The sequence below is a fragment of the Pinus tabuliformis genome, chromosome 2_2 (assembly GCF_031772625.1).
Source record: "Pinus tabuliformis cultivar Carrire ecotype Pingquan chromosome 2_2, CPIR1, whole genome shotgun sequence".
Taxonomy (NCBI): Eukaryota; Viridiplantae; Streptophyta; class Pinopsida; order Pinales; family Pinaceae; genus Pinus; species Pinus tabuliformis.
The window spans coordinates 521,314,054-521,341,178 of record NC_142300.1 but is presented as its reverse complement, the minus strand read 5'-3'; the positions used below and the strand labels follow the sequence as shown (position 1 = coordinate 521,341,178).

At 40.4% G+C, this 27,125-nt stretch overlaps 1 pseudogene; it reads right to left on the bottom strand.

The window, feature by feature from the left end:
* Positions 1 to 4,347: 4,347 nt before the first annotated feature.
* On the bottom strand, positions 4,348 to 27,125 carry LOC149193636 (E3 ubiquitin-protein ligase At1g63170-like; annotated as a pseudogene).

Below are 27,125 nucleotides of genomic sequence, written 5' to 3'. Positions count from 1 at the left end.
GACACCCTGTAGCATGACCCATGACCCAAACAAATAATGGGGCCCGAGGATTCTCATTTCTTGAGAGTGATAAAACAATAATGGAAGCCACTATCTGACTAACTGTTATGGTAAGTTCAATTGAAATCCAAAGTCCTGAATTCAATGGGCTCGCTCGTTGCTGGCGGCCATAGTTTCGTAAGTCAGCAGGTCTGGAAAAGGAGCTGCTTCTCAACAGGAGTTCACTCAGCTCCGGATGCCCCTTTGCTAGCTTTGCAGAGAGTTGACATTGGAACTGTTGATAAGAATCTGGAAGACTGCCAACAACTGCTGCCCGATATCGACCTGCGCCTTCACCTTGTCAATGGCAACCTGTAGGTACCAGTTTGCATGTCATGTTCTCCTCGGAATATTCAATCCCAACCCAGGTTCAGACCGCAGTGAAGAGTCAGTTTGCCAATTACAAAAGCTTCACGCTGGCTTGTCATTTGGGTGTAAGGTACAGGAGTAGTCGAGGTGAATATACTACTTGCCACATGCCGTGCTGTGTCCAGAGCCGATTCTAATAGTTGATTAACACTCAGCACATGTACATTAGCAATATATTCTCCTTTCTCAACCGCTTTAAGAAACCATGATAATGCTTTCGCATGGTCACGGGGAACCCCCTTCAAACCAAAGTAGTAGAATACACCAACTTTATACATTGCCACTGCATTCCCTTTTGGGCCTTTGCATCACTCTGATCATCATCTAAATTTAGTATATGAACCTTCTACTGAAAACCCGAGCAAATCCCCAATTTCGTAGCGCGCTACGAAATCACTTGAAGCATGCTGCGCTGCGAAACTGTTAAAAGAGGATTCATGCGCTGCAAAAACACCTTGTCCTTAAGGTAGGCTAAAATTTTTTTGGCAACATAATTTTCAGTGATAACAGTGGCTCCACTTGGGATAGTGTGCCCTTGTGGTACACTAAGAACATGCAGCTCCAGTGCCTTATCCATTTGTGACAAACAGAAATTTTCTTGACAAGCATAACTGTAGGAGAAAGAAAGCTACATCTACTGAAAAAAGAAATGCTCAGTTAACCTTGAGCTTATTTGCATTTACCTCTACCTACCTACCCTAACAATTTCAACTTTTTTCTGCTCAATCAATATGAAATTTCCAATGTAGCCAATCCTCTGTTTTATCTGATATTTGTTTTCTTTGACTGCATTGGAGTTCAGAGCCAATCTGATAGTATGATGATCGCTGCCACTGAAATTGTCTCTGACTGCATCGGATTTCAGAGCCAATGTGATAGTGTGATGACCGCTGCCACTGAAATTGTCTCTGATCTTCTTTGAAAAACTGAAATACTGGAGAGTAAAACTCTTCCATGTAATCAGCTACAGGATCCCAGAATACATGATCAGCTTGATTTTTCTTGTAACTTTCTGGCTGTGCAAACTGACCTTCAACAGCAGTGTGCATTTCCTCAAGTGTAAAAGAGAAAGGAAACAAGACTCTCTCCTTATGTTCTTCCATAGAGAGCTGCTGAAAATAATGATCATGGTTATGAAAACTATATGCCTGAATTTGTCCTTCTAAACCTTCAATTTCTTTTTCAAGGTCCTCAGCAAATTCATCAAAAAATCTCATCCTATCTTCTGTCTTGCAGTCAAGGGATTTTAGATATGAGGACAAAGACAAAGAAAAATTTTCAACTGTTTCTCCATTACTACGATCATTATTCCATTGTTTAAAACTTTCAACTGAGGGAGAGTCTACCACCACCTCTGACCTATCTATCCATTCCTCCAAAAACATAAGCCATAAGTCTTGAAATGACTTAACGGATTTGATAGGAAAACTTTCAATCCATTGTTTGCATTTCCCTTGAAGTGAATCATAGAATAACATAATGCAAACATCCTCATGTTTAACTCTAAGAAGCTCAGTAAAATGACAAAATTCTGTTATATGCTTCAAGGTTAAACTCAAATCTTCTCCATTAAATTTGGGACCATTCCTTAGAAAATATGCATCCTTGGGAAAATGATTTGGGAAACCATGAATTCTTGAGAAATCTATGCATGCATACCTTGAACTAAGAATGGCAGCTTCTGGGTCCTTCATAACTCCAGTGGAATCACCATGAATGTATGAACTTTGAATTCTTCAACAATGGAGTCGCCAAGGTAGGTTTGCAGCCTTGAAAACCGCTTTGAACGCCTGCTACCTTCAGAAATTCAATCTTAAAACTTCGGGAATGAGTAATCATTAGGCTCCCGGCAGACGCACCAAAATGTTATCACAAAATCGTGTACTAAGGGCTGCTACTTAGTAAGATCTCATGTAACTATTTCAAACCAGGCTTTAGACTAAGGCTTAGCCTCCTTAGTCAGAGAGGGCTCTCTCACAGATTTTTGATATACATTAATGACAAAAAGATGGCTAACTCTTCAAACTGTAGATGAAATTTAAGCTGGTTGGAACAACAAAATTAGGCTTCTCCCATTGGGCTCATGGAGTCATACACTTCTGCAGTAAACAAGTAGCTACTCAATCATGGAAACCAAGGCATATAATGTCTAAATGCTCAAAACATTTACCAAGAAGAACCTCAATTCAAAAAACATACACAGGAAGTCTGAGCACTAGGTGAATTCAGAGTGATTGCATGTTTAGTGAACTGTAAAACAAGATGAATAAAAACCAAACCACATATACTCTGAGCATTTGAGACACAAGATGAATCTTGGGAAGAAAAAGTATTCTTTCTATTACTGTCAAAGTCTTTTACATAAGCCAATATGAAAACTCTGTTTTTATATAAATCTCCAACCCTTATTACATCGGAGTTTTTACTATATATAAGAAAACCAAAACTAAAACTATCTTGAGTCTCCTCAACAAGCATGAGGGGAGAGCTCGATGATCTACCATTTATTAACCTTATCTATTTCTAAACAAACTTATTAAATACATAAGGTATTGTGTTGTAAATACATAGAGTCCTAATTACATTGAAAGTCCAACTCTATCTCCTCGTATGCATGATTCTTCTTGGATCCTTGACAGCTGTACAATTTATGTTGTGGCTGAGATATGTTGAGGAACATTCACTGAACGAGCTGGCCTTCGGGTGCTAGCTGTGTAGATGGCTCATTAATTAGTAAACATGAACACCCTATTTTCACGGTCCCTGTCTCCTACCATCCTCCGAAAATGTAGCAGCATGTTCCCAAATCTTTAATAACTCAAAGTATTGAACGCTGCTACCAAATACCATGTCTCCACCAAATACCATGTCTCCAGATGAGCTGTAGGCTGTATTGATGTACAGGTGTCTCTCTACTAACATTCCTGGTCAAGCTGTTTATTCTGCATCGAAAACATCACCTACAGCAGTTTCGTAGCGCGCTACGAAACTGCTGTGTGATTTAAAAAAAACACAGTCTTCATCAATAAATTTGACTGTCTTCAATTAACAAGGAAGAAGAGATGTATGCCAATTATTAGTAATGAAGACAAAATCCTCCCCATAAGGTTCACTAAAGTGTTCACTGTTTGAGAGATTCAGAATCCTTGGAGCTTCAATGGCTGCCTCCATTTAGTGCCATCATTCTGGCTCAAAACATAGCAAAATATCTCAACATGCTAACGCTTTTCCATTTTCATGTCCTGTCTTGTCCACAGCATTATTAAGAGGATATGTGATAATCTTGACACCTGAACGAAGCACTAAATTATTCATATTGACCTTACGTTCACACTTCTGGTCTTCACTCTGCCCCAACTAGATGTGTTTGTCACTACAGCATTATAACTAGAGCTATCTGCTTTCCTGAAAGTACTTGTGACCCAAGAAAAACAAAAACTTGCTATTTAAATGGCTCAAACAACCTTGCTAAATGCCGCAAAACTTAATTTCTGAAATTTTTGCACAACATCAATAGCACGCACTCCTCAAATATAAAACCTTGGAGAAATCTGTATAGCAGCTCTACATGGTCATTCTTAATTCACACCATGCAATTATTCATCCCTTTAGTTGCAAGAACTTTTGTAACTATTCTGGTTCACCGATGCAGTTGTTATCTCAACATTTCCCATTGTATGATCTTGTGAAAATATAGATAAAGTTACTCGTTTTCACAGTAGCTCCATATTCTGCAACCTTCAATATTTGGATACTGAACCACTTGCACATTCCAATCATGTCTTTTAACTTCAGTGTTTAAGAGCTATGCTTAGTTTTACAAACTTTTAAAGTCTTCCCTAGCTGTAACGATCATGCACCATCAGGTTGCTCTCTTTTATGGCAAAAGATGCATTGTCTACAACTAGGAAACAACAATATTGAGGGTTATGTTGCTCCTTTCCTCACTATGGTTCATCTATGCAGTGCAGCACCAACTCATGCCTGACTCATACTGGCTCATCACACCAATTGTCCATCTCTTCGCTGTCCTGCTTGTGCAGAAGATTCTGGTGCTACTTCACTGGATTCCCCAATTTCATGTTTGCAAAGAGGACAAGATGCATTTATTTTCAACCATTTATCAACACATTCTACATGGAAGCAGTGTGTGCATGATAACTCCCTTAGCTCATCATTGTCCTGGTATTTGCCCAAGCAAATGGAACAAATCGCATCTTCGCCTGAAATAAGTCTCTCTTTATCAGTTCCAGCTGCTATAAAGCCACCCTCACCTGCGCTTTCTGAGTCAACTTCACTGTCGTCTTTATTTCCATTACTTTCGGTTGTTCTTTTTGCTTTGAACTTGTAAGTTGGCAAAGTATTAATCACTTCAGGTGAAGCTCCTCTTGTCTGACTCTGGTCCTCTCGAAATCCAAGAATATGTATTATACAGGGTAGGCAGCAACATACTGTCGCACACAAAATGAATGGCATGGCATAACCTATACAACCTGTAAAGATTTGGAGCATCACTTGAGGATGAGTGACCACCAAATATCCACACGTTCCCAGCAACAAACCAAACAGCAAAGAAGCAGTCTAAAGCCAATTTGAACCGTTCTACATATACATTAAACCTGGGATTCCTTCCTGCCATATGCTGACGGCTCGTTGAAGCCTGAGATGTACTTGGACCTTCTTCCTCTCGTGAATCTTGAGGAACTGACATTGTAGTATAAGAGGTAGTTTGAGGAGGAGGAGGACTAGAATGGGAAGCAATGGATGAAGATACAGGATCTTGCTCCGGCACATGAATATATCGGTGTGTGTATCGCCAATACAAAAGAGGAAGTGTGGCAAGACACCCTGTAGCATAACCCATGACCCAAACAAATAATGGGGCCCGAGGATTCTCATTTCTTGAGAGTGATAAAACAATAATGGAAGCCACTATCTGACTAACTGTTATGGTAAGTTCAATTGAAATCCAAAGTCCTGAATTCAATGGGCTCGCTCGTTGCTGGCGGCCATAGTTTCGTAAGTCAGCAGGTCTGGAAAAGGAGCTGCTTCTCAACAGGAGTTCACTCAGCTCCGGATGCCCCTTTGCTAGCTTTGCAGAGAGTTGACATTGGAACTGTTGATAAGAATCTGGAAGACTGCCAACAACTGCTGCCCGATATCGTCCTGCGCCTTCACCTTGTCAATGGCAACCTGTAGGTACCAGTTTGCATGTCATGTTCTCCTCGGAATATTCAATCCCAACCCAGGTTCAGACCGCAGTGAAGAGTCAGTTTGCCAATTACAAAAGCTTCACGCTGGCTTGTCATTTGGGTGTAAGGTACAGGAGTAGTCGAGGTGAATATACTACTTGCCACATGCCGTGCTGTGTCCAGAGCCGATTCTAATGGTTGATTAACACTCAGCACATGTACATTAGCAATATATTCTCCTTTCTCAACCGCTTTAAGAAACCATGATAATGCTTTCGCATGGTCACGGGGAACCCCCTTCAAACCAAATTAGTAGAATACACCAACTTTATACATTGCCACTGCATTCCCTTTTGGGCCTTTGCATCACTCTGCTCATCATCTAAATTTAGTATATGAACCTTCTACTGAAAACCTGAGCAAATCCCCAATTTCGTAGCGCGCTACGAAATCACTTGAAGCATGCTGCGCTGCGAAACTGTTAAAAGAGGATTCATGCGCTGCAAAAACACCTTGTCCTTAAGGTAGGCTAAAATTTTTTTGGCAACATAATTTTCAGTGATAACACCATCAATGTCTCCTTCCCTACAACATCAAGCCCTTCACGAGAGAGGTACTATATGATGTTTCTCCTCTTTAACTCTATGATGTTTTATTAGGCCAACCATACTTTTGGAAGCATCATGTTCTATATGAATCTAAACCTCACACTGTTATTATTTCTTGGAAATAAAACTATACAAGATACCGGAGGTAGCTCTACCTGTTTCCATTTCTTTGATCTCTGCTAAGTAATGTAGTAAGAATGTCTCCCATACTAGGAATTTTTTTTCCTTTATGATTCACTCTCAAAGTAAGGGGAAAATCATGGCCACATCGATGGCCCCCATAAAGGGTTCCTCTTTGTAGTAGAAGAAAGTTGATAAGGCCATGGAGGAGTATAGGGAAATCTTCTCCTCATCCACATGGGCACCCTTGCACTATCAGGTCAAGCATTCGATCGACCTGAATCCTGGAGAATCTCTACCCAATGGGCCAATATACCACTACTCTCTTCTAGAAAATGAGGAAATCAAATGACAGATCCAGGAGTTACTACAAAAATGACACATTCGACCAAGTTCCTTACCTTGTGGGAGCCCAATTGTACTTGTATAAGAGAAGGATGGGACTTGGAGACTCTGCATTGATTATTGGGCATTGAATAAGATCACAGTAAGTAAAAAATACATCATCCCATGGATTGATGGCCTCCTAGACTAGCTCAATGGGGTCAAGTACTTCAACAATATTGATATGAATTATGGCTATAACCAAGTTCCAATATAACCCACAGATGTATGGAAGACCACCTTCAAATCCAAGGAGGGCCTCTTTGAGTGCTTCTTCATGTCCTTTGGGTTAAGAAATGCCCCTGCAACTTTTATGATATTGAAGGAGGACATTTTGTGACATTTCACCAACTCTTTCATGGTTATATATCTAGACAAAATCCTCGTATTCAAAAAGAGTTGGGTAGAGAACTTGCAACATATTCGACAGGTCCTTCAAACACTAAGGCATCACAAACTATGTGCCAACTTGGAGAAATGTTCCTTTGGCATGAACTAGGTTCAATATCTAGGCTACATAATTGATGAGCAAGGCGTGCATGTGGATCTAGCTAAGATCCAAGCCATTCATGATTGGCCAGGCCCAACAACTCTCATAGAGATTCGAAGCTTTTGGGGCCTTTCTAGTTTCTATTGAAGGTTCGTGTAGGGATTCTCTCATATCACTTGGCCTATGAGTCAAGTTACTAAAGGCAGAGCGATTTTTTTTTTTTTTGGTCTAAGGCACGACATAAGACATTTGTTGAGATGAAACATCACTTTTTCTCCGCATCAGTGCTCACATTTCCAGACCCACAACAACCATTTGAAATTGAGGCAGATGCCTCTGATTATGCTATTGGAGCAGTTCTCACTCAACAAGGGCATCTGGTGGGCTATCATAGTGAGAGACTCTATGATACTATTCGATAATACCACACCTATGATAAGGATATGTACTCCATCATGTAGGCTTGCTAATAAGGGAAACATTACATTCTGGGGAAGGAGATTATCATCTACACAGATCACCGACCTCTTCATTTTATGCCGACACAAGTGAATTTGTAGAATAATCACTATTATAAAAGGTCCACATATCTGCAAAAAAATCATTTGAACATTAAATGCAAGAAGGGAAACAATAATAATGTTGCAGATTGCCTCAGTCAACCCCCAGTTTGTTAGAAATTAATTAACAGAGCAATGAAATACATAAAATATTGTGCAAACACAAATACAAAAAGGCATAAAATAAGAGAGACAAATATATACATGGTAACCCCAATTTGGGCTACGTCCATAGAGAAACAACCAATCCTTATTTTTTTATTATCCAACAAAATGAAGAGATACAACCTACAACAAATGCGTTGTAATTTCCTCTTCACTCTCACACAATCTCCTTTCTCTTTCTCGCTGAGAATAATAATACACAACTGTAATATAATTCCCCTATATAAACCAAGGGTTTCCTTCTAGGGAAAAAATCCCTATATTAACATAACTTCTATCGTTAGATCATATGGTTAAAAACCTAGATTGACTATGAAATTACAATATTTTACAAGGTAATTTTTTATTTATTTTTAGTTTTCAGGGTGTTGTCCCTGAATCCTCGTAAGGGGGGGGGGGGGGATCCAAACATACAACTGCCCCCACCTAGGCCCCCCCAGGAAGAAATAGTGGGGGGAATCCCCCCCCCTCCCACACCCCCCTGCCCCCCCAAGGAATAAATAGTGGGGGGAATCCTACCCCCCCATCTGCGATTAGGATCCAACGTGGTTGAAACGAGACCTCTAAATTAGGAAGATAATCAAGCTCCACATCCAACAATATCCCACTTCGAGACTGATTATATCAACTCCATCATTGCCTCACTTGCTAGACAATGCTTCCACTTTGGATTTTGATGTTTATCATCATCATCATCATTCTTGAAGACCAATTCTAATGGTAGACCTAATAAATAGTTTAAAAGGCCATTTGCATGCATTTTACGGCTACTTGACACGCCCAAGCATAGATCGAGTTATCGCTTCATTCTTCTCTCTCTCTAGCTAGGAAATCACTCTCATTATATATGTCATTACGGCAGCAAATGAATTGGATTCAAGTCCATATGCTCATATATAACTACCACCATTTCACCGGGCTATCAATTAGGAGGGAATGAGTCAAATGTGCACCTCTCCTATTGGTCGAGTCATGCTTACGCATCCTCTCCTTAACAGTCGAGCATGCTTACGCATCCTGATTCCATTAGCGGAATGACTGAAAGATATTAGCAGGGATGAGGGGACTTTCTCACAGGTGATTTAGAGATCCTAAGTATAAGTATGTAGATCCATAGTATCAGTATGACATTTTCTTGACGGGGATAACCTTGATCCCCACCTACTAGCGGGGATAACCTCCCTACCTACTAGCGCGGTTGAACATGTGAGTGAATTGAATGGTTGAATGAGTCCCGCGAGTCCCACTGATGATAGAATTTGCAAGTGATTTCCTGCTGATGACTGCAGCATTGAATTGATGTTCCCCCCTGCATTGAATGGTGAGACTAGGCTTGAAAGCTGGCATCTATATTTCCTTGCCCCCGGAGGGACAAGCGGCTTCGCACCTTGGTACGAAAGCTAAGCAAGAGAAGTCTAGCAAATGAGGTGAAAAGGTCAAAGTGTGGAAAGGGATAAGAAAGTAAGCAACGAAGTCAAGGGTGGACTTGGGTACTACGAAGGTAAGTAGGATATGCTAACTAAGGTGAGGGAGACAAGGCCTAGTGCTTTGGACTAAAGAAGAGGAGTGAAGGTATGAAGGGTGACTAATGGGCAAAGGAGTCAAGGGGTCTTTGAAGGGGAAGAGGTAGGATAGAAGAGATGGAAGAAAAGGAAAGCAAGAAATAAAGGATGCGTAAGCAGGCTTGACCACCGGGAAAGGATGCGCAAGCAGGCTCGACTGATAAGGAGAGGATGCGTAAGCATGGCTCGACCACCATCACCCACCCAATAAGCATCAAGGGACGGAGTCACTCACTATTCCGATGGTGAGGGCCGGCAGGGTGAGGGTGATCCTGTCGAACTCTCGACCTATGGGAGAGGTACGAATGCTCGACTAATAAGGCCGCCATCGCTCGACCACCGGGAGAGGAAGAAATCAGAAGTCTAATATTTAGAGATTTCATATCAAGACTACTGGGTGGGGGGAAGACCTTCATCATATTTAGAAGGTGGAAGGTCTCAATATTTAGAAAGCCTTGATGGGGCCCCATCACCCCACCTTCCAACCAAACATCCCTCAGCCCTCCAACAACCTTTTATCTTTTCTAGAGATGTAGATTTCAGCACAGCCAAATCTGACAGTGCCTCCTAAAGATTGGGCATCATATATACAAATGGGCAAAAACTCCTGACAAAGAAAACTGACTCCTGACCAACAAAACCATACTCCTTCATTATAGCTAAAACCAGCAGGGCGGCGGACACCAGACACAAGACACTAATGGAACACCAGCTGTCAGTTTTACTGACCAACAATGGGCTGATTTTGGACCGACCCTAATCGAGCGTTGGGTCGGTGCTCCAAAAGAGAAACTGAGCAAGATCTCAATTTCTCCCTGGTTACAACTTTTGTTAACATGTCAACAGGATGCTGGCTAGTGTCTATCTTTTCCAGCTTCAATTTTCCATCTTCCAACACTGACCATATGAAATGGTACTTGAGTTGTATATGTTTAGTCTTATAATGAAATTATGAGTTCTTTGCAAGATTAATGGCACTCTAGCTATCACTGTATATCCTTCCCATCTCCTGCTTCTTGCCAAACTCATCCACAAACCTTTTTAACCAAATCATTTCTTTACTAGCCTCTGTAGCAACAACATACTCTTCTTCCATTGTTGAAAGTGAAACAATGTTTTTCAACATTGAAACCCAACTAACATTTGTTTCACCTACAGTAAACACATACATTATGGAGCTCCTCATGTTATCTCTATCACCTACCAGATCTACATCAACATATCCCTATAGAGCAATATTTGAACCTCCAAAACATAATGCTTGATTTGTGGAACCTCTCAAATACCTAAGAAACCACTTCACTACCATCCAATGCTCTTTTCCTGGATTGTTCATATACTTGCATACAACTCCCACTGCATGTGCAATATCAGACCTTGTGTAGACCATTGCATACATTAATCTTCCAACTGCTGATGCATATGAACTTTACACATATAATACATCTCTTCCTGAGTCTTGGGACACATCTCCTTACTTAGTTTGAAATGGATAGACAAAGGTGTACTGACTGGTTTTCTATTCTACATATTAAATATTTCCAACATATTTTCTATGCACTCGCTCTGAGACAATGTTAATTTGTGATTTTTTGTTAAATTGGCAACAAGGGCCAAACTCCATGTGGGTCGGCTTATTTATGGCAGTTGATATTTTTATTGGATCCCTCTCGTCGCGAGGTGTAGGATTGATCCAAAGATCATCCGATTCCGATAAGTATTTATGGAGATATGAATTTATTTTGTTTATGTAATTATTATCAAGCCGACCAGCTCTTATGTAGGCTCTAGAAGCCCAATCGTCATGTCTATTCAATCATCCACCTTTAGTATAAATAAGAGAGGATTTGGAGTCATTAACACTCACATTCTTCATGTGATCTCCTCTCCACGTCTTGGGTTTTTGGTGAAGGAGATACACTAATGAAGAATGCCTTAGCTGCAGTCACAGTCAACGTAATACCCTAATTCATGAAGATATATATATATACGCTGAAATGGCACAGCATGGAAATCTATATATATACGCACAACATTCAAGGGATATATATGCGGCTATATGTATAACACAGATACGATGTTTACGAAAAGACATCTACACGCTGTCATGAAAATACCTTACTCACAGTTATGTTATGACATTTATACACAGGTCATAAATACGTTGGGACATGAATGCGCAGGAAAATGGAGATACCCTATCCGCAGTAAATAGAGACACCCTATACGCAGGCCATGGAAACGTATTAGATACAGTGATCTACGAATTAAGTCAAGGCATGAAGCCACCGTCCAGGCATGAAACCACATCAGAAAATGCTGTAGTCAAGGGATTACTAAAGCAACCATAAAAACGCATGTAATCATGGCATTATCCTAACGCTGTAATAACGCCGTATTGGAAATGCATACGTTGGGCATGAGAATCATATTCACGCTGTTTAAGAAGACTGATATTCCGCTTTCATAAAAGGAACAACCACAGTCTCATAAGGCTAACAATGAAGCCGCAGTCATATGGATCCGCATTATGCCTGCAGTTAAAGCATAAGGTATGATTAGGGAAAAACAAACTCGGGTATCCACTCTGTAGCCATAGTCAAAGCATAACTTGGGTATACGTAAGGTTCCAGAAAATGTGTTGAGGACACAGTCTAAATATATCTCTTGGCACACCTATAAATGATGCCCTCGGATGGTCCTGCAACAGCCTCAACACTATGTACTATAGAGCTATCATAACAGAGATATCACAGGACGCAGTTATATTGATAATGAATGGAATGCAGTGATATGCGGGTCATATTCATTATGAACGCAGTCATGTTTATGATGAATAATATATATAAGTCATATATATTATGGAACACAGTCACCATGGATTATATACGCTGTTCATAAGGATACAAATACACTGTTCATTATGAATCATATGCAGCCCTAATATAATGAACAACAATGATATTTTCTATGTATATAAACTTCGTTGGCATAGAGATAAGGACATTATCATTATGTGTAATCTGGGCACATATATAACACCGTCATGGGCAGCAGCATTATGTGTGATCTGGGCACATATATAACACCGTCATGGGCAGCAGCATTATGTGTGATCTGGGCGCATATATAACGCAGTCATGGGTAGCAGCATGATGTATGGGCTGTGTGATATATGAGATCATGAAGAACATGATGATGCATGATGCGCATGATGGAACTACACAGTAAGGTGCAGCAAATGGACGAGATGCAGCACGATGATAGGTGAAGGAGTCACCTTGAGAATCAGTTGAAGCAAAATGTCTTCAACTGATCTCATCATTATACGAAATGATCTATGCTAGATCTAGATAAGTCAAAGTATTGACTTTTGTTGTAAATGTACTCTCTCTCTCTCTCTTTCTCTACTGAACTTTGAAGATAAAAGAAGATTTGATCAAAGGGTTTCCCCACACATTGTGGGGTTTGTCCCTGGCTCGCGCCACATCTTGTGTCCTCTTGTATTGGCTTGTCTTCTGCGTTTTATATTTATGTTCTATCTGCAGTTTATCATAATGCTGATGTGATCACTAACTGTGAAAATTCAAATAAATTGCTCTAGCATAGAACATACCTAAACTTAACATGGTATTAGAGCTGAGGTGAAGACAATGCCCAAGCAAGAGTGAAAGAGCAATCACCAAAGGCAGTTGGGACAAGACAGAAGGATCAATGCGTTCCTCATAATTCACCTAGGGTGAAGTCGAAGCAGAGAATGCTATCAGAATGGCGTAGTGGAAGTTTCTGATGACCCATCTAAAGATCACTTCATTGGGAAGTTCGGATCTAAGGGTAGAAGGAAAGGCGGATGCCTTATTGAAATAAGTTCAGCCGTTATGCGAAGGAGTGTCCGAATGGCAGAGACACATCTCTTGATGAAGATAACAATCATTCCTGGGACATCTTCAATGATCAAAGGAATGACTGGTAATGCAGGTCATCAAGGAAATGGTCGACTCTTCCACGAAAGCAAGGAACCGTAGAATCTCTTTTATGTACCTGATCGCAAGAAGAACCTGATGTCCATCTCGGAAATGGAAGTCAAAGGTTACAGGATGGCACTTATCGATGGAAAGGTACGTGTTTGAAAATAGATCTTTCAAAGATGTTTTTGAGTTCAGGGTTGTATCAAGTTGTAGGAAGTCCACTGGGGACCATGTCCTTTGACTCAGCACCAGAGGTCTGTGAGTCAGATGGTGACTAGGATGCCTGAATTCAAAAAGGAGCATGAAGGTACATGTCTGAAATGTACCAAAGGAAAATATTATAAGGGGACCATTCCCCTCATGCAACAGGTCCACAGGCTTGGAACAACCCGAGGAGTTTGAGAATAATGATCAGGGAATCTCATGTATACAGGTGGAAGAAATCCCTCTATGGCTTGAAGAAAAACACCTCGAGCATAGTATGAGAGGATTGATAGCTGTCTAATGCAGATGAGATTCACTAGGAGTGAAACCGATCCAAACCATTACTCGAAGGTTGTGGATGATAAACCTCTTGTATCGGCACCTATGTCTGACAGGTGCAGACCCTCTCATTTATAGGAGATAGAGGGAGTTGGATTCTGAATGTGGAAAGATAAGCTGCAAGCCTGTGACTACCTCAAGGATCTTAATTTTCAGAAGTTATATGGTAGTAATGTCGGACTTGATTTGGGAAATGCCTCTAAGTTTCATAAACTCATTCGTGTTGATGTTCTTGGAGAACCTCCGTCCGGAAATCTGTGTTGCAGTTAGCATGGCGAGCTCATATTTGGTTGAGCCTCACTGGATTGGTGCCAAGAATCTTCTGAGATATCTTCAGGGCACAATCTCTCATGAATTGAGATACACTACCGAGAATATGAAACCACATGATTATTCGAATGATGAGTGAGCAGGCAGTATGGAGGATCACTAGAGCATTTCTCAGTGCTGTTTCTCTTTGGAATCTACCTCGATATCCTGGATGAGCAGGAAGCAGAAATTGGTGACTCTGAGCACCAACAAGGCAAAATACATTGCTAATAGTATGGCCTTTTGTGAGGCAGTTTGGTTGTTGACGCTCTTCAGTGAGCTGTTTGTACACATGATGAATACCACTGTGATTCTCTGTGACAACCAGAGGTGGGATTCAATTATTGAGGACTCCCGTATTTGACAATTGCTCCAGCAGATAGACATCAAATAATGCCTTATCTGGGATATGGTAAGTCGATGATCAAGGAGACTCCATCGCACTGAGATGATGTACAAGACAGAGCCCCGAGGAAAGATCAAATTTGTGATTTTCCTGAATGACTTGGAGTCATCAAGAGACCTTTGTAAAAGGGTCCTGCATGTTGCATACATTGAGCTCTGGGAGCTCTGGGGGGCTTGCAGTTCTACTTGAGCAACATATGACCACAGGGTGACTCACCCTCCCCTGGTGGTGCGCACTGGAACAAGATGATTCACTCTCTTGTGGGACAAGATGATTTGCTCTCTTGTGGAACATCATGATTTTCTCTCCTGTGTAGCAGGATTGATGTGTTCTCCTGTGAGGCCTGGATTGATGTGTTCTCCACGGCGGCCTGGATTGATGTGTTCTCCATGGCGATTGTAATAGGATTGATGTGTTCTCCTTTGAGGACAGGATTGATTAAGTTCTCCTGTCGAGGCATCCTACCCATGCAGTCTGGGACTCATGGGAAGTACCTCTCATCTGATCAATGAGCAGGGAAATGAAGTTAGGGACCATAGTAGTACCGATGGATGCATCGTTGTATCTACCATACTCCCTACGCTAGGATGTCCTCCATTGATCTGGGATCAATGATACTGGTCTGGGACCAGTGGTAGGAGTTGTACATACTATGACGCTGACTTCGGGTCAGCTGAGACTAGTTTGGGACCAATGGTACATACTCCGAGACTGACTTCGTGTCAGTGCAGGACTGGTCTGGGACTAGTGAGAGTCGTACATACTATGACGCTGACTTCGGGTCGGTTGAGACTAGTCTGGGACCAATAGTACACTCTCTGAGCCTGCGATACTGGTCTGGGACCAGTGGTAGGAGTTGTACATACTATGACGCTGACTTCGGGTCGGCTGAGACTGGTCTGGGACCAGTGGTACATACTCCAAGACTGACTTCGTGTCAGTGCAGTACTGGTCTAGGACCAGTGAGAGTGGTACATACTATGACGCTGACTTCGGGTCCGCTGAGACTGGTCTGGGACCAGTGGTACACTCTCTGAGACTGCGATACTGGTCTGGGACTAGTAGTAGGAGTGGTACCTACTATGACGTTGACTTTGGGTCGGTTGAGACTGGTCTAGGACCAGTGGTATGCACTCTGAGACTGACTTCGGGTCAGTGGAGAATGGTATGATACATTCTCGATCAATTCTTCTTCTTCATAGTTCAGCAGAGCAGAGCTAGCAGAGCCGGCAGAGCAGAGTAGAGCAGAGCAGAGCAGAGCAAAGCAGAGCAGAGCTAGCAGAGCCAACAGAGCTGAGCTGAGTAGAGCTAGCAGAGCCAGCAGAGCTAAGCAAAGCCAGTAGAGCTGAGCAGAGTAGAGCAGAGCCAGCAGAGCTGAGCAGAGTTGGGCAGAACAGTGCAAGGCACTGATGGCAGAGATAGTACAGTCGGACTTATGGATCAATGGATGGAGTTATCCCTAGTTGAGAGCGAGTGTTAAATTGGCAACTAGGGCCAAACTCCATGTGGGTCGGCTTATTTATGGCATCTGATATTTTTATTGGATCTCTCTCGTCGAGAGGTGTAGGATTGATCCAAAGATCATCCGATTCCGATAAGTATTTATGGAGATATGAATTTATTTTGTTTATGTAATTATTATCAAGCCGACCAACTCTTATGTAGGCTCTAGAAGCCCAATCGTCATGTCTATTTAATCATCCGCCTTTAGTATAAACAAGAGAGGATTTGGAGTCATTAACACTCACATTCTTCATGTGATCTCCTCTCCACGTCTTGGGTTTTTGGTAAAGGAGATACACTAATGAAGAATGCCTTAGCTGCAGCCACAGTCAATGTAATACCCTAATTCATGAAGATATATATATACGCTGAAATGGCACAGCATGGAAATCTATATATATACGCACAGCATTCAAGGGATATATATGTGGCTATATGTATAATGCAAATACGATGTTTACGAAAAGACATCTACACGCTATCATGAAAATACCTTACTCACAGTTGTGTTATGACATTTATACACAGGTCATAAATACATTGGGACATGAATGCGCAAGAAAATGGAGATACCCTATCCGCAGTAAATAGAGACACCCTATATGCAAGCCATGAAAATGTATTAGATACAATGATCTACGAATTAAGTCAAGGCATGAAGCCACCATCCAGGCATGAAACCACAGAAGAAAATGATGTAGTCAAGGGATCGCTGAAGCAACCATAAAAACGCACGTAGTCATGGCATTAACCTAACGTTGTAATAATTCCGTATTGGAAATTCATACGTTGGGCATGAGAATCATATTCATGTTGTTCAGGAAGACTGATATTCTGCTTTCATAAAAGGAACAACCGCAGTCTCATAAGGCTAACAATGAAGCCGCAGTCATATGGATCCGCATTATGCCTGCAGTTAAAGCGTAAGGTATGATTAGGGAAAACCAAACTCGGGTATCCGCTCTGTAGCCGTAGTCAAAGCGTAACTTGGGTATACGTAAGGTTCCAGAAAATGTGTTGAGGACACAGTCTAAATATATCTCTTGGCACACCTGTAGATGATGCCCTCGGATGGTCCTGTAACAGCCTCAACACTATGTACTACAGAGCTATCATAACAGAGATATCACAGGACGCAGTTATATTGATAATGAATGGAACACAGTGATATGCGGGTCATATTCATTATGAACGCAGTCATGTTTATGATGAATAATATATATAAGTCATATATATTATGGAACACAGTCATCATGGATTATATACGCTGTTCATAAGGATACAAATACACTGTTCATTATGAATCATACGCAGCCCTAATATAATGAACAACAATGATATTTTCTATGTATATAAACTTCGTTGGCATAGAGATAAGGACATTATCATTATGTGTAATCTAGGCACATATATAACACCGTGTGATCTGGGCACATATATAACACCGTCATGGGCAACAGCATTATGTGTGATCTGGGCGCATATATAACGCAGTCATGGGTAGCAGCATGATGTATGGGCTGTGTGATATATGAGATCATGAAGAATGTGATGATGCATGATGCGCATGATGGAACTACACAGTAAGGTGCAGCACGATGATAGGTGAAGGAGTCACCTTGAGAATCAGTTGAAGCAAAATGTCTTCAACTGATCTCATCATTATACGAAATGATCTATGCTAGATCTAGATAAGTCAAAGTATTGACTTCTATTGTAAATGGTCTCTCTCTCTTTCTCTGCTGAACTTTGAAGATAAAAGAAGATTTGATCAAAGGGTTTCCCCACACATTGTGGGGTTTGTCCCTGGCTCGCGCCACATCTTGTGTCCTCTTGTCTTGGCTTGTCTTCTGCGTTTTATATTTATGTTCTATCTGCAATTTATCGTAATGCTGATGTGATTGCTAACTGTGAAAATTCAAATAAATTGCTCTAGCATAGAACATACCTAAACTTAACATTTTTGCCGTCTCTAGTTATTCTCATACCAAGGATTTGTTTTACAACACCCAAATCCTTCATTTCAAATGAATTTTCCAATTTTCCTTTGAGCACATTTATTTCCTACATGTTAGACCTTGCAAAAGATCATTTCATCTACATACAATATCAATATAATATAGCTTCCATCATTTTGTTTCTTAAGATAAACACAGTGATCATAATGACATCTAGTATAATCTTGTTCAGACATAAACCAGTCCAAGTTTAGATAACACTGCCTTGGATCCTGTTTTAATCCATACAAGCTCTTCTTCAAATTGCACACTAATTTCCCCTTCCCTTTGATCTCATACCCTTGGGGTTGTTGCATATATATTTATTCCTCGAAATCCCCATAGAGAAATATTGTATTTACATCTAACTTCTCAAGATGCAAATCTTCTACTACGACTAGACTTAAAATAGTTCTAATTGAAGTCATTTTAACAACAGGAGAAAAAATTCCACCAAAGTCTATACCTTTCTTTTGTGAAAATCCATTCACCACAAGTCTAGCCTTATACCTATTTTTACCTCCATCTTCTCCCTTCAAGCTATAAACCCATTTATTCTGCAATGTTGTTTTACCACCACACAACTTGACTAAGTCCCAAGTCTGGTTCTGCATCAAGGAGTTTGTTTCTTCTTCCATGGATTCCTCCCACTTCTTCCTAGTTTCTACCTGCATTTCTTCTTCATATCTTTTCAGTTCACCATAATCAGTCAACAATACATAATATAATGAAGGAGAGTACTTTTCAGGGGGTCTACTTATCCTGGTAGATATTCTAACACCAGTTTTAGGTGTTTGAGGTGGTTGTTGCTGTTGTGGTTTTTTTTTTTGTGGCTACTAATCATTCTGATTTTAAGGAAACATTACTTTTTCCGTGATCTCATCAAACATTGTGTATTCTTTGTTTCCTTTTCTTGTTTCTTTTCTTGCATTTGATCCTTATACAAGACCTTTTCATTGAATATGACATCTCTGCTCCTAATGATTTTGCGATTTTCATAATCATATAAGCGATAACCAAAATCATTTACACCATATCCAATAAATATACATTTCTTTGATTTTTCCTCAAGCTTTGTTCTATTTTGTTTACTGATGTGGACAAATGATTCACAACCAAAGGTCTTTAAAAAATGAGTAGTTTACGTTTTTACCTATCCATGCCTCCTCTGGAATACAACCATCCAAGGAAATTGAAGGTCCTATGTTTATTAGATAAACAACAATATCTACAACATCTACCCAAAATTGTAAGGGAAATCCTACATGTAATCTCATGCACCTTGCACACTCCATGTTTGTCTTATTCATCATTTTTGACACACCATTTTCCTGTAGTGTTCTTAGAAATGTCTTCTCGCTACGAATTCCATGCTTTGAACAATAGTTATCAAATTTTTTGCTACAATATTCACCTCCATTATCTAATCTGAGACACTTCAACTTATTTCTTGTCTCATTCTCAACCAAATCTTTCCATTTCTTGAAAGTATCAAATACATCATATTTATTTCGAATAAAATAAATTTAGGTTTTCCTAGTTGCATCATCAATAAAAGTAACATAATAGTGAGAGCCACCGAGAGATGATACATGAGTAGGTCCCCATACATTTTTATGCACAAGCTCTAATTTTTCTCTCTTATTTTCCTTCCCAACTCTGATAAATCTGATTCTCTTTTGTTTTCCATAAACACAATTTTCACATAAATCCAAATCAACATGCTTCAAACCTAGCAACAAATTTCTTAAGTGAAGAATCTGCATCCCTTTCTCACTCATGTTCCCGAGCCTATGATGCTAGAATGTTTTATCTGCTCCTATGGAGGTTAAATCATTAACAGAATTAGAAATAATATTGCATAAATACAATGCACAAACATTTTCTCCTTTTTCTATTACTAAGGCTCCTTTAGTGACCTTCTAGGTTTTGTCTATAAAAGTAGTTACATAGCCTTCACCTCCCAACTGCCCAACTGAAATAATATTTTTCTTCAGATCTAGAACATGCTTACCTCCTTCAATGACCATTGGTTTCCATTTTGTTGCTTTATAAAAACCTTACCCATTCCAACTATTTTACAGGGTTTATCATCACCCAAACGAATATGTCCAAAATATCCTTGAACATAATCATGAAAATGTTTCCTACAGGTGTGGAATGGAATGAGGCCCATGAATCTACTACCCAAGCATCAATAATATTATCTAATGAAAGAATTAAAGGATCTTGCAACACATCACCTATCACATTCGCTTCACGATTTTTCTCTTGTTGTCCATCTCCTTCTTTTCCTTTCCGATATTTGAAGTCTTTCTTTAGGTGTTCTTTCTTCCCACATTTCCAGCACACTATCCCTGATCTAGATTTGGATCTTCCTTTTCTTGACTTACTGTAATTTCCTAGGCTCCTTCCTCTTTCCATTTTTATTCTCCTAGTCTCTGCAGTCAAATAATTACCTAATGTCTCACCAGAGATTTCCGTCACATTTCCTTACTAAAGATGGCACCAACAACATCATCAAACTTTAAAGTAATAGATCCAGAGACAGATCCCTAAATTCATCATCAAAATTTACCCCTACAGAACTTAACTAAGTTGTAATCGTATTAAACTCATTTAAATGATCAATAACAGATCCATGTTCTAACATCTTCATATTAAATAGATGGTTCATAAGAAATACCTTATTTGAGACCAATGAATTTTCATATAGTTTGGAAAATTTTGTCATTAAACCTTTTGTTGTCATTTCCTTTGAAATGTTGAATGCCACCGATGCTGCCAGACAAAATTATATTGTTCCTAGTCCCTTTCTAATGAGAATCTCCCATTCTATGTCCGCCAAACTCGTTTACTTCTTTAATTTTCCGCTCAATGGTAGGTACAGATATTTTTGATACAAATAATCTTCCATATGCATCTTCCATAGCTAGTCATTTTGGCCATTAAATTTCTCAACCCTAAACCTACCATCTTTTGCCATTGCTCCCACTCGAACGAGGAACCATTCTCTCCTGTGAGTTTATCAGCCAAATAAACTTGGCTTTGATTGTTGGGTTGTGTTATATTCTTTCCACGTAGTTAACCGGGGGGTTAGAGGGGGAGTGGAGCCCCCCCTTCGTTACGTCGATTGCGTAGCGGGGGGTTCACAAGGGTTTGAGGGGTGCAGGTAACCCCACTCTATGGGGTCTGGGGTAGCGCCCTAGAAAATTTTGGTTTTGGACCCTATGTTAGGTTGGGCGGACCCACCTATGGTTTTGTGCATGATTTTCACACATGGTTTTGGACACGATGGTTTTCGGCCCATGGTTTTGGACGCGATTGTTTTCAGTCCATGGTATTGGATGCTTCGACATGTATAAATATGTATTGTAACATTGAATGGAACATAATGAAAAAATGAAGCTGGTAGTCTCGGTTTTGGGATCCAGGGGAAAATCTTTGTGTATATGTGTTTTATGTGTTATGCTCTTGCATTGTTTATTTTCTGTGTTTTAGAATTTGTATGCAGGTAATTTCTGTATGGGGTTAAAACCTACATTTGGTATCAGAGTTGTTTTGGCTTCAAGGGGACGCCTTTGTTGCTGAGGGGTTTCGCTCGGGCCTGCGGTAGACCCTGTTCAGTAAGAGATCTACAGGATCGATTCTGGTGGTGAAAGAAGATGGCAAGCAGTGGAAAGATAGAGATCAAGAAATTTAATGGTCAAAATTTTGAGTTGTGGAAACTCAAGATGGAGGATCTGTTGGTGGATAAAGATCAGTGGATCGCGATAGATTTGGGTACTAAACCAACGAGAGTGTCTGATGAAGAATGGAAGAAGTTGGATCAGAAGGCAAAGAGCACAATACGATTGTGTGTCTCAGATTCAGTATTGCTGAATGTATCAGGGGAAGCTACAACGAAGGCTTTGTGGGACAAGTTAGGGACTTTGTACCAATCTAAGTCTCTGGTGAATAAACTGTTCTTACAGAAAAACCTGTATAACCTGAGGATGAAAGATGGAGACTCGGTGACAGAGCATATGAATGCGTTTAATACTGTGGTAAGTTAGTTATCATTTGTTGATATCAAAATTTCAAATGAAGATAAGTGCATTAGTTTGTTGTGTTCTCTACCAGATTCATGGGATAGTCTGGTTATTGCAATAGGTAGCAATGCAACTGCCTTGCAGTTTGATGAAATAGTCTCATCCTTGCTAACGGAGGAGATGAGAAGGAAAACTATGGAGAGCCAGAATGGTGATTCCTTGTCTGTACGAGGACGGTCCCAGAACATAAACAAAAATAAGTCATCGAGTGGGAGATCTAAATCTAGAGGGAGATCTAAATCTCCAGGAAAACCTGTAAAGGTGATGTGTTGGAAATGCGGAAAGGAAGGTCACTACAAAAGGAACTGTAAATCTAAAGCTCCTGATAAAGGAAAGGGATCTAATGATGCTCCTTTTGCAGTGGCGAAAACCACCTCAGATGAAGGTGGGGATGTGTACTTGGCTTCTTCAAGTACACATGTAGATCATGAGGCATGGTTGATTGACTTAGGTGCATCCTTTCACTTCACTTCCCATAGAGAGTGGTTCTACGAGTATGAGAAATATGATGGTGGTGATGTCTTCTTAGGGGATGATAGGAAGACTAGAATAGTTGGTTGCAGAAAAGTAAAGTTGAAGTTGCAAGGTGGAAGGGTTAGAACACTTCTAGGTGTTCTCCATATTCTTGCATTGGCCAGAAATCTGATTTCTGTAAACAAGTTGGATGATGCAGGTGTGAAAACAATGTTCGAGGAGGATACCTGCAAGATAGTTGGGGGAACACTGGTATTGATGCGGGGAGTTCAGATTGGAACTTTTTACAAGCTGCAAGGTAGCATGGTTGTTTATGGGTGCAACAGTTCTATGGTTCTTGAAAGTGGAGCAGAAAATCTAGTGGTCTCTGTAGAGAAGACCATGCTGTGGCATCAAAGGCTTGGACATATTGGAGAGAAGGGCCTTCAAATACTTCATGGTAAAGGTATGGTAGAAGGTATGAGTAATAGTTCTCTGGATTTTGATTTCTGTGAAAATTGTGTATATGGGAAGCAGAATTGGGTGAGCTTCCCCTCTGGTGGTAAGAGGGTGAAATAGATATTAGAGCTTGTGCACAGTGATGTGTTTGGACCTGTGAAGGTTCCATCACTGGGTAAGTCTGTGTAATATGTATCATTTATAGATGAGTTCTCAAGGAACACATGGATATATTTCCTTAAGAATAAATATGAAATCTTTGACAGGTTTAAAGAATTTAAGGCTCTGGTGGAAAACCAGACAAAGAAGAAGATAAAGGTGCTGAGGACAGATAATGGTGGAGAGTTTTGCAGTAAAGAATTTGAAAAATTCTGTATGAAGTGTGGTATAGCATGGCAGAAGACTACTCCATATACACCTCAGAAAAATGGAGTTGTAGAAAGAATGAACAAGATGTTGATGGAAAGGGAAAGAAGCATGCTCAGTGGTGCCGGGTTAGGACAGGAATTCTAGGTAGAAGCGGTGGAGACAACATGTTACCTAGTCAATAGATCACCTTCATCAGCGTTGGAGGATAAGACTCCACAAGAGGTATGGACTGGTAAGAAACCCTCTCTTTCACATTTGAGGGTATTTGGATGTGATGCATATGTACATGTTCCAAAGGAGAAACGAACCAAGTTGGATAGTAAATTTGAAAAGTGCATCTTTATTGGGTATAAGGATGGTTTAAAGGGTTATAAGCTTTGGAACCCAGTAACAAGGAAGGTTGTGTACAACTGAGATGTGGTGTTCAGAGAGGTGAAAGATGTTATTAAACATGAAGTCCAACCAAAGGAACCTGAGAGGATAGAGTTTGAGCTAAAGGAGGAAGAATCAGACTCTACAACAGAGTAGGAATCAGAAGATGAAGAGCCACAAACTCCGGGTGTGAGAAGATTAGTTCAAGAAAGAAGGCAACCAGAAAGGTATAGTCCATCTGCTTTCTATTCAAATTTTGCTTTCTATTACTGATGATAATCCCAGAATTGTGAAGGAAGCAGTAGATTCAGAGGATGGAAAACTCTGGAAAGAGGCCATGGTTGATGAAATGGCATCTTTGCATAAAAATGAGGCTTGGGATTTGGTGGAGTCGCCGACTGGAAGGAAACCCATTGGCAGCAAATGGATGTACAAAAAGAAGACAAATGCAGAAGGAAAGGTGGAGAAATACAAAGCTCGGTTGGTAGCAAAAGGTTATTCCCAGGTGCCGAGAATTGATTTTGGTGATATTTTTTCTCCTGTTGCCAAGGTAGCTTCTATTAGATTACTTTTATCTATTGCTACTAATTTTGATTTTGAGGTAGAACAGATGGATGTGAAGACAACATTTCTTCATGGGGATTTGGAAGAGGAGATCTACATGAAGCAACCTGAAGGCTTTGTGGTGAAGGGTAAGAAGGAACTAGTATGCAAGTTAAAGAAGTCTCTATATGGGTTAAAAAAATCACCAAGGATGTGGTATCTGAAATTTGATACATTTATACGGGGACATGGCTTCACCAGAAGCAAAGCAGATCACTATGTCTATTTTAAATTAATTGGTGACCATGTTATTTATCTGGTCTTGTATGTGGATGATATGTTGCTGGTTGGAAATGACAAAGAAATTATCCAAGATTTGAAGACTCAATTGTCCTCCGAATTTGACATGAAAGATCTTGGTGCTGCAAACTATATTTCGGGCATGGAAATTAAAAGAGATCGGGTAAACAGGAAGCTCTAGTTAAACCAGAGGAAGTATGTCGAGACAATATTGCAGAGGTTTAATATGTAGGATAGTAAATCGGTGAAGGTTCCTATTCCTATAGGTGTAAAGTTATCTGCTGAACAATGTCCCAAGACACAAGAAGAGAAAGAGGATATGTCCTATATTCCATATGCAAGTGCAGTCGGTAGCCTGATGTATGCGATGGTCTGTACTAGACCAAACATTGCACATGTAGTGGGAGTATTGAGCAGGTTTATGTCAAAACCAAGGAAGGAGCATTGGACAATAGTGAAGCGGGTTTTCAGGTATTTGCATGGCACTAGTGATTATGGTTTGTGTTACCAAGGTAGACTAGGATTGGACAAAGTTTTGGGTATCCATGGCTTTGTTGATGCGGACTGGGATGGAGATCTGGATCAAAGAAGATCTACAAGTGGGTATGTGTTTAACCTATTTGGAGGTGCAGTCAGTTGGATGAGTAAGAAACAATCTGTAGTGGCACTATCAACTACAGAGGCAGAATACATGGTAGCCACTCATGCAAGCAAGGAAGTAGTTTGGTTGTAGAGATTGTGTTCAAGTATGGGGTTAGTACAGGGAGCTATAAGGATAGACTGTGATAGCCAAAGTGCAATTTTCTTGGCAAAGAACCCTGCATATCATTCAAAGACAAAGCACATTGATGTTCATTATCACTTTGTGAGGGATATGATAGAAGACAAAAAGGTGTTGCTAGCAAAGGTGGACACTTTGAAGAATACTGCAGATGCATTGACAAAATCTGTGAGCTCTGAGAAGTTCTCTTGGTGTAGAGAAACAATGGGCGTTGCAGGGCTAGATAAATGACTAAGCTCTCTTGTGGCCCCCTGTGGAAAGAAAACAACAAGTGGGAAAATGTTGGGTTGTGTTATATTCTTTCCATGACTAGCCCATGTAGTTAACCGGGGGGTTAGAGGGGGGGCGGAGCCCCCCCTTCGTTGCACCGATTACGTAGCGAGGGGGTCACAGGGGGTTTGAGGGGTGCAGGTAACCCCACTCTATGGGGTCTAGGGCAGCGCCCCGGAAAATTTTGGTTTTGGACCCTATGTTAGGTTGGGCGGACCCACCTATGGTTTTGTGCATGATTTTTGCACATGGTTTTGGATGCGATGGTTTTCGGTCCATGGTTTTGGACACGATGGTTTTCGGTCCATGGTATTGGATGCTTCGGCATGTATAAATATGTATTGTAACATTGAAAGGAACATAATGAAAAAATCAAGCTGGTAGTCCCAGTTTTGGGATCCAGGGGAAAATCTTTGTGTATATGTGTTTTATGTGTTATGCTCTTGCATTGTTTATTTTCTGTGTTTTGGAATTTGTATGTAGGTAATTTCTATACGGGGTTAAAACCTACATTGATACCAGTTGTTAGAAATTAATTAGCAGAGCAATGAAATACATAAAATATTGTGGAACACAAATACAGAAACGCATAAAACAAGAGAGACACAAATATACGTGGTTCACCCAATTTGGGCTATGTCCATAGAGAAACAACCAGTCCTTCCTTTTGTATTATCTATAAAAATGAAGAGATACAACCTACAGTAGATTCACTGTAATTTCCTATTTTCTCCCATACAGTCTCCTCTCTCTTTCTCACCCAAAATAATAATACAAAACCACAATACAATTCCCTCATATAAACTGAGGGTTTCCTTCTAGGGAAAAAACCCTAAATTAACATAACTTCTACTGTCAGATCATCCGCCTAATGAATGACCTAGATTGACTATGAAATTACAATATTTTACAAGGAAAATTTTCATCTAATTTTAGCTTCGAGGGCACTTCCCCTGAACCCCTACCTTGGGGGCTCCAAACATGCAGTTGCCCCACCTGGCCCCCCCAGGTAGCAATAGTGGGGGGAAAAGCCCCCCACACCCCCCCATCAAGGATTGGTATCCAAACGCAGCTAAAACAATACCTCTAAATTAAGAAGATAACCAAGCTCCACATCTAACATGGTTGTGGCATTGATTAATGTTCTCGACTCTTGTGGGTACGATACTTCTAGCTGGTTGTAGCTATACATAAATTATCCAAAATTTTCCACCACATATCGGATGATGATGGATAACAAGCAATTACCGTATTTCCACCTCCAGAACTCAT